The sequence below is a fragment of the Hydra vulgaris genome, chromosome 13, assembly GCF_038396675.1.
Source record: "Hydra vulgaris chromosome 13, alternate assembly HydraT2T_AEP".
Lineage (NCBI taxonomy): Eukaryota > Metazoa > Cnidaria > Hydrozoa > Anthoathecata > Hydridae > Hydra > Hydra vulgaris.
Window position 1 is genome coordinate 28507861 of NC_088932.1, and position 18894 is coordinate 28526754.

The 18894-nt window shown below is 28.8% G+C and overlaps 1 long non-coding RNA gene across 3 annotated transcripts; it reads right to left on the bottom strand.

The window, feature by feature from the left end:
• Nucleotides 1–5530: 5530 nt before the first annotated feature.
• Nucleotides 5531–18680, bottom strand: LOC136089472 (uncharacterized). Of its 3 annotated transcripts, XR_010643084.1 has the most exons (6): nt 18550–18680; nt 17252–17335; nt 16906–16956; nt 6346–6505; nt 6132–6241; nt 5531–5727 (listed from the first exon to the last, which is right to left on the bottom strand). It is a non-coding gene; the product is annotated as an uncharacterized LOC136089472 (long non-coding RNA). The 3 variants fall into 3 exon arrangements; XR_010643085.1 differs by lacking the exon at nt 16906–16956; XR_010643086.1 differs by lacking the exons at nt 16906–16956; nt 17252–17335.
• Between the last annotated feature and the right edge of the window lie 214 nt (nt 18681–18894).

An 18894-nucleotide genomic window follows, 5' to 3' on the forward strand; every position in this document is an offset into this window, starting at 1 on the left:
CGCTCAACTGGTTGCTCTCTCAGCTATTTATTAGCTTAAAGGTAATCTTGCATTGAAATAACTTTTTCGCGAAGCAGATCTTTAAGATCTGAGACCATGGGTGCCCGCAGGATTTTTTGATGTTTCAGATAAGACAGTTTTGCACATTGTGAAAACTCCAAACTTAAATATGTTCATACTAATGCCAAATGAGGAAGCCTTACAATAATTTGGGATGACGGAGGCCTATGAACAAACAGGGCTGTTGGTAGGGGGTGACAGACGATACAAACTCACCGAGCCCGGGCCTTTGGGGGGGGGGGCGTGTTTAGTGGATAACTTAGAAAAGATAAAAATTATAATCAATAAATCAATATATCTTATAACTTTTTATTATTTCGGGTAACTTAAAAACGATTTTGTTTCGGGCCCTTTAAAAACGGTTTTGATTCGGCACTAAAAATCTAAAAAAATTTAGAGTAATCATTTTTTTCAGATTAATAATTATTTTATAATTTTTTAAATTTTATTCGGTAAGTTTTGAGCTTAATTTTGATGCTATTAAATTTATATAATTATATTTCAACAAAATAATCAATTAATCTAAAATTTAGAGGATGAATTATCAGCATAAATCCGGAGCTCAGAAACAGAAAGAAGCAAAATTAAAGCAACAAGAATCAGAAGCAGGAAAAAGAACTTTGGAAAGTCTTAGTTTCACAACTGTTTAACATCAACTTGATTCTTCCGTGGAAAACCCATCTAAAACAAGACGATTAGATGATATAACTAATCAAATGTCAGATGAATTTGTAGATCTAGAGAAGAATGAACGAGATAAACCAATTGAAGAAAATTCAAATTCCTTAGTTTTGCCAGAGATCAAAGAGACTGAAAACAATCGTAACTATGAAAATGAAAATTTCACTACAACGGCCGAAGATTCTTTGTTGTATTTTGACATCGGTTATTTTAAAAAGAGTGATTCAAAGCTTCTGGAAGAAGCCATTTCGAAAAGTTCCGGAAAATTCTCTTCTGAATCTGAACTTCCTGAGGACGAAACTAGTTAAAAATTTCCGAGTTACGTTTTAAATTAAAAAAATTAAGCAATAATGAGTTGGTTAATCGAGATTGGCTAGTGTGGAGCAAAATTATGGAATCCTTATTTTGTTATCCTTGCCGAATTTTTTGTGATCAAACAACGCTCAACAATGGCAAAAGAACAAGGATGGACTATTGACAAAAAATTTCATCAATTGTATCGAAGAATTCCAGAACATAAAAAATCTGCCAATCATAAAAGTTGTTACTTGATAAGGAAAAATCGAAATCTACCTTTATTGAAACTAAGTAACAATACTATTGTTAACTCTATCACCAAGTTCAAAAAGAATCACAAATCTAGAAAAGTCTATTGAAACGTTTTCCATACGTAATTTTGTTTCTAGCCCAAACAGGTTTAGCTTTTCGAGAAGAAAGCCACTTAATTGGTGATGCTAATAATGGAAATTTTTTAGGAATACTAGAGCTGATCAGTAACTATGATTCTTTGCTCAAGAATCAACTAGAAAAAGTGAAAGAGTCTCAAAGTGACAAAATGAAATTGCACGTGAACTACTTTTCTCCTAAAATTCAAAACGAATTTCTTGCCCTTTGTGGAACATTTGGGGTTAAAAACATATTAGAAGAGATATCTAAGGCTAAATACTACGCCTTAAGGTGGTAGACCACTATGCTATGTAGCTAAAAAGGAAGTTTTCCCACAAAATACCATAAAAAGTAATACAAAAAAACTTCATTTGTGGTGACTGCTACTCTAAAACTACTTTTTGTTTATAATTAAATGCTTTTGGTGCAGTGTGTTACATGGTTATCAACGGATTTCTTCAGTAAATGTCTTATTACTTTACAACGACCACAACTTTCCTAGGCTAATTTTCTGTCTTCTATACTTTGGTTAAATAATAACTAAAATAATGGGAAATAAAGATAAAAAAATAAAATAAGGTATAGCAAGAAACGTAGACTCTTCAGAGGAAACCAACATAAATCATCAAACGTTGTAGCTGAAGAAAATCTATCTAATTTAAAAGAAGAACTACAATTCAAATGTAGCTCTGCAAAAAAATGAAGATAATGTCATCCTGTTGCAGTAGTAAATCTTCCGTCGATTTTGTAAATAATGATTTTGTAAATAAAAATAATTTTTCTGCTAATGATGATCAGTCCAATGACTGCTATATTTTTATGAACACTAACATTTTAGAAGAAATAATTACTGCCATAGGCTGCTGTCCAAAATGTTCTGCAAATGTTAATTTTAACCATGATGCTAAACTTAAAAAAGGTTTATCACACTGTATATTTTTTTCATGTGCATCTTGCCAATGGGAGCAAAAGTTTTATCCTTGTAAAACTATAAAACGAGTCTTTAAATGCTTTAGTTTGGAAACGTTGTCTAAATGATGTTTTTGTTGGAATTGATGTATTATATATATATATATATTTTTTTTTTTCTTTAAATTTTCACAACTACATATTAATTACAAATTTTTTACACTGCAATATTATAAAGAAACTGTACTTCCTAAACAAAAAAAAAAATACATTTTACAAAATACCGTTAAGTATAGGAAGCAATAATTAGGTATGCTATGACTATATTTATTTAGGTTTATTTATTTAGGTATATTTATTTAGTATATATATTTATTTAGGTATATTTATTTATTTATTTAGGTATGCTATGACTATATATATTTAGGTTGCTGTTCTGCAATCATTAATTTTAATGATCGACTAAATGGTACCAATAGAGTTTTTGAAAAACTTTATTTAAAACCAGGGCATTATTCTTCAAGTTTTTTGGCATCGTCTGATTTGAAAAGAGTTAGAAATATGGAAAAAAAATGTAATGAAAAGGGAAAAACCAGGCGAAAGCAGTTAAAAAGTATTCGTAAGGGACAAAGATGAGGAAGAAGAGAGTTTATGTTATGGTGCAAGAGAATTTTAGTCTTTTTATTTATTTACTATAAACTTTTTATTTATTTACTATAAACAAATATTTAATTAAGTTTATGATTTTTATAATCGCAAATCAAAAGAAAAACTTTTTTTTTCTAAATGAAATACTACTTTAATAATTTAAAGTATTGTTTATTAATATTATCACTTTTTTTAAACATATTTTATTTTAATTTTGCGTTAGTTTTACTCCACAATACGTTTATAATAAGATAGGTCAATAGGTTTTTTTTTGTGTTTTTATATTTTTATTTGAAGTGTTTAATGTTTTTTTTTTGTTTAAATGTGTTTTTCTCAGTTCTTTAAAATTCACGACTTTGCGGTAATTATCTCTTGATTCTCTTAACTGATTTTCATAAAATTTTCAGGAGTTGTTCCTTTAGTTATTATGGATGTCTCCTACCACTTTTATTGCATTATGATAACTCGATAAAAAGATATTAAAGTCCAAATATGGTCAAAAATGCCCCTTTTATGTTTTCGAAGTGTTTTTTTCATTTAAAAAAAAACTGTTTAATGTTTTTCTTTTGTTTTGGTATAGGATCTTTTTCATTATATTAAAAACAAGTCTGAAAAATTTCAAGTTGATACCATACATAGTTTTTGAGATATTCACCGCAACGAAATAACCCTATTTTGGGGTTTTCGGGACCAAATTTCTCAAGCAATTTATTAATCAAAAAAAAAAAAAAAAAAATTGTCGATAAAATGTAAATTTTAATCAACTTATATAAAAATAATTTCTAAAATGTAATTTTTGAAAGATTTTTTTTTATTAGTGGTCTACCACCTTAATGGTCGATGCAACACCTGATGTATCCATTTTGAACAATGTACATTCATTATTCGTTTCGTAGGGTTCAACAAAAAAACACATCTTTTTCATATATATGAGAGATTCAATTTTGTTGATTGCAATTTAAAAACAGAGGAAGCAATTACAGATATGATTTTGGACACCCTTATAGGACATCAAATTGATTTGAATGACTGTAGAGGCCAAGGATTTGATGGTCGATCAAACATGAGTGTTATACACAAAGGAGTGCGAGCGTAGATCTTAGAAAAAAATCCCTTAGCAAATTTTTCTCCATGTAGATGCCATGAGCTTAATCTGTGTGGAGTTCATGCTGCAGAGTCGTGTAAAAAGGCTGTTACATTCTTTGACATAATTCAAAAAATTTGATATATATTTAGTTCTAGTCCTCAACGATAGGAAATTTTGAAATATAACACTGGAATGCCACTTCATTCAATGTCAAAGACACGATTGTTAGCAAGAATTGAAAGTGTAAAACTAATTGCGCTGAAAACACCTAAAGTCATCATATCAATTGAATTTATGCTAATGAATTTTGCAAATTTATCCGCAGAAACTCGTGAAGAACTTGAAGGAATCAAAAACTACCTGAAATTTTTTGAGGCTACGATGCTATCAAATATTTGGCTCAAAAATTTTGATAAAATTGAATAATGTCAATTTGATTTTGAAAAATCGCGAAATCGCAGTCTCGATTGAATTGCTAAACATTAAAAGCCTTTTAAAAGATTTAGAAATGATCAGAGATTCATGGGATTTGATTTTAAATGAAGCAAAGACTGCAGCTGAAAATTGTGATTTAGTTTCTACCTTCAAGAAAAGTCACAATTGGAAACTTCGACTGAAACTCCTGAACAGAAATTTAGAAAAAATGTATTTGATGTGATTATTGGAAGCATTATTGTAGAAATTTCAACTAGATTTGAAGCAATTTAAAAAATTTGAGATACTTTTGATGTTTTGTGGACATTCAACGAACTCGAAGAAATGGATGTTGCCAGAAAGGCTCACAAAAATTGTCAGAAAATCTTATAGGAGAAATATGAGAAGAATATCAATAACGAGTTGATGAAATTTTGCATTTGAAGTCCATCTTCACGACTAGTTTTATTGCTATAAATTTAACGCTATTGAATTTACTAAACGAAATTCGGAAATTAGAAATCGACTAATAGTTTCCAAACTTAACTATAAAGTTACGCATATCCCACGAAACAAAATTACGCTTTTAAAACGTTGTCACAACGTTGTGTTTTCGTCGTAGTTAAGTAATTTTTTAACGTTACTAAGACGTATTTCCGTGAACAACCAATTACGTCGTAATAACGTTATAACTAAACGTCGTCATAACGTTGTTACATCGTTAATAATCAATAAAAATTACGTTTTAACAAATTAAGATTTATTGACTATAGTTAGTAAACTAGTCGTTTCTATAGTTTATTAATGTTAATATTCCAAGTTATTAAATAAAACAAGTTTTTATTCCACACTATTGTTGTGTAAAACAATCGTGTCAAAACTTAAGTTTCCACAGTACTATTAAAGAAGACAATTGTTTCCACAATATAAATTAAATAAGTCAGTAGTCTTATTTAATTTACTAATGCGATTTAAACTAAAACATTTTTTTTTAAATACGAAAACAAAGAGGGTGGGATCGGATATTTTCATCCAACGAATATACGGAAATTAAGACAAAACATACTACAAAATAACTTATGTATATATGTATAAGTTTGAAAACAGTATTTACACTATTAGTATTAAAAGTGTAACTTTTCTACACTAGCGTCATCACTCTCACTGGTCGAATATTCTTCGTCATCTAAATAATTGCATCCACCAGCAATAGGTGACTCACAAGTAAACTTCTCTCTTTCCTTGCTCAGCAAAGTATTTTTCTAAATAAAGAACACCATTAGAATGCAATTAGGGTAAAGAAAGGACAAATTGAAAAAACGATGCAATTTAAAAATAAACTATATTTAACACGAAAATGCGACGCAAGATGAATCGATTGCAATAAACTACATAATCAGAATATTTCAATAAACTGATTCGTCATATTACAGAGGTCTGTTGCTATATACAATTGTTATATACATCTCATTTTTGAATAGCATCGAACCTTCAATTTGTGTTCTTTCTTTATAAGAAAAGCTTTTTCAGTTCTTTCTCTTATGCTTTTAATTTGAATTTCAAATTTTCTATAAAATTGCAAATCAAATTATTTTACTGTGACAAAGTCGTCTCTAGCCTTACCCTTTAAATCTTGAACTTTCAAATGTACAATATAAAAAATTACCTTCAAATAGTTTTCTCCTCTGGGTTTGTTGGGTGCATGTTTTAGAACATCGCCAACTATTTCAGCTACCTGAGATTCTGTAGCTTTATGAAAGTTTTTTAAAGCTGCCTCTAAGTTAAAATCTATCTATTAAAATAATTCAATTAGTCCAAATCAAAAATATTTACACTATATAAACATGGTTTCTTTACAAAACAAGAAATTTAAGTATTACTGATAATAATCCTGTAAACCGATTGCTTGTTAAATGAGCACTTTTTTCTAGCTCCAAACAAACTAAGTTTGGACCACAAACAGTTGTCCCCAACTTTTTTCAAAATCGATCAATCACAATCCTTCAAATCCTTACCACCAAGACTGACAAAGTAAGAAAACTAAAAAAAAATTAATATACAACAAATACAACCAACAAAATATATATATATATATATATATATATATATATATTTATATATATACATATATATATATATATATATTTATATATAAATATATTTATATATATATATATATATTTATATATATATACATATATATATTATATATGTGTACATTTATATACATATATATATATATATATATATATATATATATATATATATATATATATATATATATATATATATATATATATATATATATATATATATATCTATATCTATATATATATCTATATATCTATCTATCTATCTATCTATCTATATATATATATATATATAATGATAAGCTGCGGCGAATAATAAAATGTCGCTTGAAAGGGGTAGCAACCCTCTCATTTAGTGAGGTAAGATGAAGGTGTGCTAATCTGGCTTCACTGGATAACGCTTTGAGAGATGGAATTGCTTTGGTGACACAGTTTTGGACTTTTTCAAGTTTTTCAACGTTGTGTGCAGAAAGATAATTCCACACAGAAGCAGCATACTCGAGGTGAGGTCTGACCAGCGATGTGTAGAGCCTCTTCCAAACTTGTGCATTTTTTTATAAATAAATGATTTCTTTAGTTGACCAAGGACAGAGTTATTATTTCAACGCGTGTATCCCATTTGAGGTTGTGTGAAATGCAAATCCCAAGATCTCTTTCACTGTACAAGGAATAAAGAAGCTGCTTCCCTTGCTGAGTCAAGATATAGTATTGGTGGTTAGGATTTTTGCTTTTTTTAAAGCGTAAGATAAGGCACTTTTTGTAATTAAGTTGTAAGCGCCAGGTTAGAGTCCAAGACACAATGTGATTTATATCCATCTGGAGCAGAGCTGGGCTCTCAGGTGTAGAATTTGTGGAAATAAATTTACTGTCATCGGCGTATAACTTCATTGGATTGCTAACTAGGTCTGTTATGCCATTAATGTATAAGATGAATAGAAGAGGTCCTAGAACAGATCCTCGAGGGACACCACTGGTGACTGGTAACGAATCTGAAATAGCTTAGCTATTTCAGATTCATCACCAGTTACCAGTGAAATTAGCTTCCAGCCACGCGGCTGGGACTCGACCTTCACAAATAGATTTTATAAATATGTAGGTAATGGGCACGTTCAGAGATGAAGAACATTTGTTGAGAACGTGTGGGTAAATGCCGTCTACGCCTGCTGGTTTATGCAAGTTTAGGTTTGAGAGTAACACTTGTATGTAGTTCTCAATAAGTCTATTCAAGACTGATGTCTCATTAATCACAGAAAATGTGCGCTTTTCGAATGTTGGCAGCGATTGACTTAAACTTAAAGGAGTAAAAACAGATGAAAAGTAATTGTTAAGGATCGTAGCTATATGGCTTTCATTAGAAGTAATGCTTCCATTTGACTCTTTCATAGACCTTATTTGATTTTTAACTTTAAGTTTCATGTTTATATACCTATATATAAGTTTTGGATTTGTCTTTGGTTTTTCGGATATAGATTTTTCATATTGCGCAATAGAATGAGTTAGAGTTTGTTTTACTTTATTGCAGCTACTATTGTATAGTTTAGTGTTCAGGCACCAGTTTGGTTTTTTGTTTCTATAATAAAGTTTTTTATTTATTTTTTATAGCAGAGATTACTTCTTTTGTGATCCAAGGTGTGTGTAAAACAGAATAATTTGATTTGATTGCTAGTATTTGAAGATTCCTTCAATATAGATAGATTGGAATACATTATAACATTCATTAATACTTAAATTTTTAAAACGATTAACCCAGTCAATATCTTTGAAATACATGTTTAGTTTATCGAAATTACCATTTTTAAAATCTTGTCGAGATAAAGAAAACCGATTTCTAGGAGGGCTTGAAGATTCTAAAGCAAAATTCCAAGTTAGAATTAAATGAGCTCGTCCTTTTTTAGTGCATCCCAGTTGAAAATGTCTTTCAAGAGAAAATATACGTTGAGATGACTCAGTTAAAATAAGATCTAGAGTGCTAGATGGATCTAATATAGAGTTCAATTGAAAAGTATAAAAATTAACATGCTGTGTTAAATGATTTGAATCAAATGTTTCAATAAAGTCTTCAGCTAGTGACTTTGTGGTAATTGCTGTGTTGTTATGCCATGTGGTATGGTCAAGGTTAAAATCTCCTGCGATAAGAAGACCAGAGTAGTGTTTTTTTTCCGACTAAATTAGGTGCAAAATTTGTAGAGGCTTTAACTTGCTTATTTACAAAGTTATTGCTGAGAGGTGAACGGTATATACAACCAACTAGAACTTTTTCAGTTCCAAGATTAACTGAACACCAAACTTGTTCAGAGTCATTGTTAAGTTCAAGATGTGTTACTTCATGGCTTATTAGTGTATCAGATATATAGATGCAGACTCCACCATGAAGATTAATTGTGCGATCACACCTATATGTGATATAATTAGTGAGATTAAAGATAGTTGTCATTAAACCATGTTTCTGTTATAAAGACAAGACTCGGTGGTGCTTTTGAAGTTTGAATAAGGCTTTGCAGCTCGGCAAGTTTCCCTGTGTTTAACGAGGTCGCATTTGTATAAAAACAACTAAAATTGTTAAGATGAATTGTTGTGTTTTTTTATTATTGATAATCATTTTTATATTATTATTGATTCTGTTGTGGACTGATTTAAGTTTTAATTCTGTTTTAACGTGTCTAGGATCATAACATTTTTCCAAGGGTCGAGTCCCAAACTCCATCAACGCATGTGACTCTACGGATGGCAAAACGAAAGGGCTGATCCTTTTGCTGACTTATAAGTTTTACTTTGTTGAGCCTGTTACATTCTATACGTAGTAGTTTAGATTGCCTTTGTTGAGCAGGAGTTTCATCTGGATTGATGTAGATTCCATTTCGAGCATTGTTGAGTCTAAGCTTATGGGCAACTTTGAGAATTGTATTTCTATCATCTACATTATTAAAAACTACTTGTAATGGACCTGTTTGTGTTGAGGTGCTTTTGCCACCTCTAAAACGTCTAATAGTAACATGCTTACATTCAACATTTAGTTCGTTTAAAAGTGATGTAACTAGTGTTTTATCATGTTCAATACGGTCGGCAGCGACTAGAGAAGAAGACGTCTCGATACCAAAAATAATAACATTTTTTTGTTTTTTTTCTCTTTTCTGAACTTCACATGCATTTGCATCAAGCAATTCTAGTTGAGCGTTTGATCTTGTTATTTTAACTCTTCCAGAAACTACTGAGGCCCAGCTGGAGTTTGTTAGATTGTTGCTGTTAGTGTAAGGTTTTAAAGTATGTGATTCAGCAATGCTGACATCTGTGGCCCACTGTTTCTCAAGTGGTGTTACTTCTTGAATATGTTTTACTTATTGAAGATACTCTATTTATTCACGCAAATTAGAGTTTTCATCTCTGAGCATACGAATTTCATTTGTCGTGTTTTAAATGCAAGAAACTCATATTGAAGTTCTTTGTTCTTACTTATTGCAAAAGCAACTGAGTTTGCCTTGAGTTGTGTGGCTGACATTTTCAACTTCTGACTTTATGAAGTTTGTTATTTCTTATCTTGCAAGGAAAACTAACACCTATAATAACAGTGGATTACCTCCTGGTCGTGAAATATTTTATATATTAGTTATCCTTATTAACACAAATACTGTAAGAAGTTTAGATGTGTTTTTTTTCCATGTATATATATATATATATAAATATATATATATATATATATATATATATATATATATATATATATATATATATATATATATATATATATATATATATATATATATCTGTGTGTGTATATATATATATATATGTGTATATACAGTATCGGACAAAACGAGTGCAACCAAATAATGCTAATTTAGTTTCTTTACATAAAAGTGCTGCATTTTTTCAATTTAGAGAAATAACAATGTAACTGTTTAGGACAAAGTTCTTCAAGTTTTATTCATCACAAAGTTCATTATTTGTACATGAAAATTAATAAATTAATCAAAAGTATTAAAAAAAGTTGATTTTCTTCTGGACAAAACAAGTGCAACTCGACAAAATGTTGACCAAGCTGTATTTCGCTATCAATATGTCGTGGCGAATCCTTTGTTGTCGATCACAGCCTTGCATCTTCGAGGCATAGATTCGATCAGGTGATCAATGAAACTTTTTGGAATTGCTGTCCAGACCTTTTGGTTTTGTTCAAACAGTTGATTCTTATTACGAACACCTTCAAGATTAATTCTGCAGTTGACGATCTCCCACAGGTTCTCGATAGGGTTGAGATCCGGAGATTGAGGCGGCCAATCCATCACCAATAGGTAGTTGTCTTGAAACCACTGCTTGACTACTTTTGAAGTGTGTTTCGGATTGTTGTCTTGCTGAAAAGCTCATTTTATTGGCATATTCCATTCAGCATGAGGTAACATAATATCTTTCAGGATATTTTTATACATGAAACGGTCCATTATTCCATCGTATCGATGTATTGGACCTAGACCGTTAGCAGAAAAACACCCCCAGACCATTACATTGCCTCCACCATGCTTCACGGTCTTATGGCAGTAACGTAAATCGAGGCGTTTTCCGGCCGGTCGACATACACGGCAAATGCCATCGCTTCCAATGATGTTGAACTTCAATTCATCACTGAACAGGACAGTTCGCCATTTCTGCACATTCCAGTCAATATGAGATGTAGCAAACAGGAGTCTTTTCTTCTGGTTTTTTAATAAAATCAGCGGTTTCTTTGCAGGGCGTCGAGAAAACAATCCGGCTTCAACAGCACATCGTCTGATTGTTCGGTCCGATACAGGCAGCTCTAATTGCTTTTATATCTCGACTGATGATATGCAGGGATCCTTCTTGACGGATCTGACGATCATAGAATCCTCTCTAGAAGTGGTGGAACGCAGTCTTCCACCTTTGTTATCTGCTGCCAACTTCTCTTATAGAATGATATTTGGAACATAGTCTTGATACGGTCCATTTTTTCACGCGATATTTATCACAAATACTTCTTTGTGACATTCCACTAACGTAATCGCCAATAATTTTCTTTCTTAGTTCCAATCCAAGACTGTCAGGAGCCATTTTTTGCACTTAAAGTCATAAAAATAAATAATCACGCTTCTCAAGGCTTACCGTGTAACATTTATCTTGTGATGATACAATAATGCTCTGTGGAACACAACGTCTTGGTTGGATGTGGACTGTATTGATGTAATGAAACACTTGTTGTATTTCACTTCTTGTATTGATGTTCTTCGATAAAACACTTTGATAAAACTCACTTCGATAAACTGTCTTGATAATACTGACTGATTGACTTCCATATACTGACTGAATTACATGTCGATTTAAATGTCTCTTATATAGTAAAATGAACCTGTGTGAACCTGTTCTAGAAGATTCTAGATGCTTCTTTTCGATGCTGCTGGAAGCTTCTGGATGCTTCTGAATGTTTCTGGATATTTCTGGATGCTACTGGATGCTTCCAGATGCTTTTTCTGGAAACTTCTGGAAGCTTCTGCATGCTTCTGGAAACTTCTGGATACTTCCTTTAATTATTGAAAAACTTCAGTGACGTTGACACGGACCAGACTTAAGAAAATGAAACAAACCAAAAAAGTTGCACTTGTTTTGTCCGCTGCAAAATGGCACTTGTCAACGAAATTCTGCCTGTGTGCTGTCACCGTTCAGCTGATTGCTCATGTCATGGCATGCTATGACTCCAGACTCCTGAACTGTTTGCTGTGGTAGTATAGTTGGTTTTGTTTTTAAGACATGTAAAATTACGAACACTTTTTAGCATTGTTCGATGTTGGTTGCAAATGTTTTGTCCAATACTGTATATATATATATATATAGAACCCTTAGATGTTGTCCGAAAGTTTTTTCCATATTTTGTTGACAAAAAGTAAAAATTAAAATGCAAGACCGGAATTTTTTTTTTTTTATAATCATAGACTGCCTGCCCCAACCAAACCCTCAGTCGATGTAGCAGCACTCCCTTGCGGGTCAGGCTATTTGTCAGTCGATGTAGCAGCACTCCCTTGCAAGTCAGGCTATTTGTCAGTCGATGTAGCAGCACTCCCTTGCGAGTCAGGCTATAAGATAGTCGATGTAGCAACACTCCGTGCATGATTTACAGTAAAAAAAATAAAAATAAAAACATTTTATTAAAAAAAATAAAAATAAAAACATTTTATTAAAAAAAATAAAAATAAAAACATTTTATTAAAAAAAATAAAAATAAAAACATTTTATTAAAAAAAATAAAAATAAAAACATCGTTTATATTGTTAAAAACATTCAGAATGTTTTTAAAAACATTCTGGTCAATTAAATTTGCGTTTTTGTGGTTTTTTTATATAACAATTAATTTGTAATTAAATTAATGGTTTTGACTTTCGTCCAACACAAAAATGTTGGACGAAAGTCAAAAGTAATTAAAAGTGACGTATGTGTTAGCGTAAGAATCACTTTTTTCCTTCCGCTCTTCCTAAAGCCAACAAACTATAGATCTATATATATATATATATATATATATATATATATATATATATATATATATATATATATATATATATATATATATATACACACACACACAGATATTATACATATATATATACACATATATATATGTGTATATATCAGGCTTGGTCGGGAAAGGCGTGTGATCGCACTCTAATCTTGACCTTGCATACAATATTTAGTTGCGACAACTTGCCCATGGCTTCATAGATGTTTTGAGAACATTTCAAAAAATAATCAAGCGCAAAAAAGTTCAACCGGACCGATAAGAGACAATTACAAAAATTAAAAGCTGCCTGATTAAATTGTTATAAAATAAGTTTAGAATAATTAATAAACTTCGTCTTTTATAATTAAGCGAGACTCTTTTATATAAAGTAAAAACTTACTATTAATAATTGTTTAATATAGAAACAATTGTTATTCAATTTATCAAAGAGTTTAGTATAATTTCTTTTATTTGAGTACTTCTGATTTATTTCAACAAGATTCTAATAAACAAACGTTTGTTGATTTATTTAATAAATAAAAAAGTCTTTTGTTAACCATTTTGCACTTTGCGTAGTTGGCCTGAGTTTTGTTTTTACAAATTACATACAATTCTTTGTAGTACGACAAACAAAAGAAACAATTAAATCATTCAGTTACAATGACATCATAGATGTTTTGAGAACATTCAAGTATGTTTCCATGTTTGTCCACATAACAATAAGTTTTAAAAATACACGCAAAAAAATTAACTTCATAAATTTAGTCTAATTAAATGATTTTATATTGGTGAATGCTTTAAAAAGTTTCGCTTATATAAATTTGTTTTATTTGAATACGTTGACTTATTGTTGGAGCCACATACACACAGATATTTAAAAGATTTAATAAAATGGCAGCGTATAAACTTTTTAATAACATATTTTGATCTATATTATTAAAAAGTTTTATATATACAGCATATAATATATACATATATTAGCTTATACGCTGCCTTTTTATTAAATTCAACTTATTTATGCAATCGTATAACAAGAATATGAAAAACAAAGATATCATATATATAATGCTATATATGTTATGTATGCATAATATATATATATATATATATATATATATATATATATATATATATAATGTACATATAAAATTATGTGGGATAAAAATTATATAATAAATTGTTTATCCGTCCGATTCAGATATAGAATATTAGATATAGAACTTATATCTTCAGTGGTGCAGCTTACAATATTTGCAGCTTTGGTGCAACTAAACATTGTATGCGTGGTCAAGATCAGAGTGCGATCGCATGCCTTTCCCGACCAAGCCTGATATATATATATATATATATATATATATATATATATATATATATATATATATATAAATATATATATATATATATCACTGTGCACTAGAGAGACTGCCAGGTTTTTTGTCGTGGCACTCATACAAAGTCCTTATAATATGAAAGTATTATATATATTGTTTTAGAAATATATTTACTGAAATCGAAACGCATTGTTCTCATACCTTTTTTGATATAAATATATTATAAAATTGTAATAAAAATTCTTAATTTTTCACCGGATTTAACTTAAGTATTTAAAAAAATTGTTTTTATCCCTGGAAACCACAATTAGATATTTTTTTAATGGAGGTAACATAATTTATTTTGAAAAATATAATATTTAATATGATAATTTAAAATAAAATTATAAATGTTTATAAAATAATTTGATATATATATTTAACTTAGAATTAGCTATTTATTGCATTAATTATACTGTAATCTTATATTAGACGGACATATAAATTTGATTACCCCCTGTACTAATTAATCAAAAAAATTTACGAGATAAAAAAGATGGTATCAAATAAATTTTCAAATTGTGGAAAGTTGTGTTATTTTGGAGTTGTATTTCATTCATATAAATATGAATTCTACTTGTTGCTGTTGCTGGGAAAAGTATGGGGATAGATCAAAATCATTGAAAAAAATGAATAAAAACTTGGAAGAAGAACAAATTCAACTGTTTATCTTTCCAGGATATTCGATGAACAACGGTTGCTATCCATCAGTTGTTTGTCCTGGTTGCCAAAGAAATCTTTACAGACTCAAAAAGGGAGACTCACCTCGTGGTGAATGGGGAGCTAAGGTTACCAAGGTATAATTAATGATTTTTAAGTTCCATTTTTTGTTCTTGTTTTTTCTTTTGTTTATTTATAATTGTACATTTATTTAGGAAGAGTAGAAAACTCTTTTGAGAAATAGCTCTAGTACCGGTCTAGCTCTTTCAAATGAGATAAATAATTTACTGACAACTGAGTCAAGAATATGTTCCTTTAATACACATATATAATATTGTTAAATGTGTGTATATGTATTTATATTTGTATATGTGTATGTTTGTGTGTTTATGTATGTGTGTGTATGTATATGTGCGTGTGTGTATATTCGTATATTTGTGTATAGTATATATGAATCTACATATATGTGCGTATATTAAGTATGAATACAATTATTCTATACATACCTATATTTTTTATGATTATTGTAATTATTTATATTTTTGTCATTTTATTTTTATTATTAACATTTTACTTTTATCAATGTATTGTTATTTTTCTTACTTCTATCACTTTTATTATTATCATTATTGGTATTTTTACTCATTCAACTTTTAATGTTCGTTTGTTATTGCTGTGGACGATTAATATTACTATTAGCATTAACAATATATTTATTGGCTTTTATTTGCAAGGTTTTTATTTAAGATTAGTACATGTACTATTTGTAAACTTTCGTGAATGTAACAACTATTTCAGAATATATGAATTGATTGATATTCATATATTCTGAAATAATATATGAATATCAATCAATTCATATATTATTTATGATAAAAAAATATCAATCAATTCATATTGATATATATTATTACAATTTCAATCAATTCATATATTACATATGATATTCATATCAATCAATTCATATTGATATATATTATATATCAATATGAACTGATTGATATGAATATCAATCAATTTATATTGATAGGCGTTAATTTTTGTTCTAAAATCTCCTGATTGCCTGTTTTTAAACTTGAAGCCAGAGTAAGTGGAAACCATGTAAAAACAACTATAAAATTTTAATAGACCAATTGATATTGAAAGTTTTCTGTGAGTGGTTTCTATTGGTACAGACATTTTGCGCTAAACTTCTAATACAAGTTTGGCACAAATGTCTGTCTTTATATGATCTATATGATTATAAATCAAATAATTTGATTTATAATCATATAAATAAAATAATTTGATTTATAAGAAAACAAGCATAAGGATCATACAGGTTTTTTAGAGATCTTGAGATTATACTCTCACATTGATAACATATTATTAAATTGATATTTGCAGAAAAATTATTACATGTAATAGACACTTCAATTATAATTGTACTCCTGAATAAAAATTAATTATTAAAAAACTAAAAACCTATATGTAAAATATTTTTTTAAACTTAAAATTTGGTAAAAAAAACCCAGCATTAAACAATCTCCCAAAATAATTTAAATCAGACTCGTAGCGACCGGGGAGCCAGCAGGGGCATTTGCCCCCCCCCCCCAATAATTTTTCAAATAAATAACATTGAAGAAATTGACTGAAAAAATGACTATAAAAAAAAAGGTTCTTAAAACTATTTCGGGGTAGTACTGCCTCCCCAATATAAAATTTGTTTCTACGGGCCTGTTAAATTATGAAATATAAGTAATAAGTAAATAAAATAAAAGGCAAATTCATTTTGGAACATGCTGCTATGAAAAACATTTTAAATTGGTAATTGGAGGTTGTTTTAACCTCATTGCAGGATGGTAAGTTGTCAAGTACACCCAGCCAATACCTCAATACCTAAAAACAAAAAATTACTAATGTCCTATCAATTTATCATACATGTTTTATTTTTATTCAATTTGTAAATTCTAATTCATAAATCTACACACACTGTAATTTGCATAGCTTGTTGAACAGCCTAGCTCTAGATATGTTGTGGATTAAATAGCTAACCTTAGGCTTAACTTAATCTTAAACCAATAGAACTACACCTTAACTTATTCAAAATAAATAAAAAGGATAACATTAAGAAAGGTGTCATCTTGTAGGTACTTATATAACAGGCAATATTTATCAAAACTAATAGAAATACCTTATTTTTATATTTTGAATATGCTATCTTTTTTCATGAAGGTTATATGAAAATATCTTCAAATAATATAAATGAAATCCAAGTCTAAAAAAATATATTAACTATTATGAAAATGATTTCGGAAATCGAGATATAATCAAAAGGCAAAAGGATTTCCAGAAATGAAATGAAACTATCATCTTTAACATCAAAAAATTTGTCGCCATTACATTTTTTTAAATATTTGCCAGCACAAATTTTTTAATAAAAAGCCATACAACTGAGCAGATTTGCAAGCCACAACGTGTGCAGTACCAATTTAGCAAGTCATTACATCTGTGATATCTATTTTGAAATTTACAATACTTGCTTGATTCATGGCTTTACTTAGATAACCTTAACCCAAACATCAAGGTTTTTAATAATCTGATACCTTGTATCAGATTATTATAACCTGATACAAGGTATATCTGATACCTTGTATCAGATGTTTATCCACTTTGAAAGGCAAACTTGTTTTTGAACATGCAACATATAAATAATACAAATGATATTATGAATACAAATGATATTATGAATACAAATGAGATATTAATGAATACAAATGAGAGAAACAGTTTTTTAAGATATACATATGTTTGAAAAACTGGTAATATAAATTTTTTATTTTTACAAATTTATTTAAATTTTTAAAAATTTAAAAATTCTGTTGAAGCTTCATTACTAATATAATGCTACAGTTCAAACAGTTTAAATATACTAATTATAATTCTAAAAATACTTTTTTGTAGCTGCTTATACTTTTTATTTACAGTCGTACCAGTCTTTACATTCCTGGAAGTCTTTCAATAATAAAATTGTTGTAACCAATAATAAAACTCAATAATAAAAATATTTATCAATCTAATAATAAGTTAATAATGTGTAGCCAAGTAAAAAAATTTATCCTTTATAAAAATATTTAATGAAGTTACAATAAAATATCCATACAAAAAAAATCAAAAAACGTGGAATAAAATCCAGATCTTTGGCATACAATTTTAAAATGAAATAAAATCATAAATTTGAAATGTATGAATACAAAATAAAACATAGAAAAAAATACAAAACAAAAATATAAAAGTAAAAGTATTAATTAATATAAACAATTATGAAGATCTATTAATAAAAAGATAAAACTTTACACTTCAAAAACTTTCAAGCAGTTTTTTTTCCCACAAAGCCTGCTTATCTCAAAATCATATCATAAAATGAAAAGAAATATTTAGTGTGTTTAATTATCCGAATAACACAATAAAGTAGAAAAAACATAAACTTACCTCATAGAATGACCTGATTGCATTTCTAGATTAAACATGAACAACACTGATATGTAGCTAGTATTGCAAGTCAAGATTTTTAGAAACATATTTTCATACTTTTTATATATATACTATTTATACCTACTAATAAATATCACTTTTAATTTTACTAATAAATATTATTTTTAATTTTACTAATAAATATTATTAAAAATATATTTTATCAACTATATAATCTTTTAAATGTCAAGTGACAAATAAAAAAGAATTTTAACATTTATATTTTAACATACAAGATAAAGTCTTTGTTAAAAAAATACTGTTTTTTTTTTTCATCAAATGCTAAAAATAAATACTTTTTTA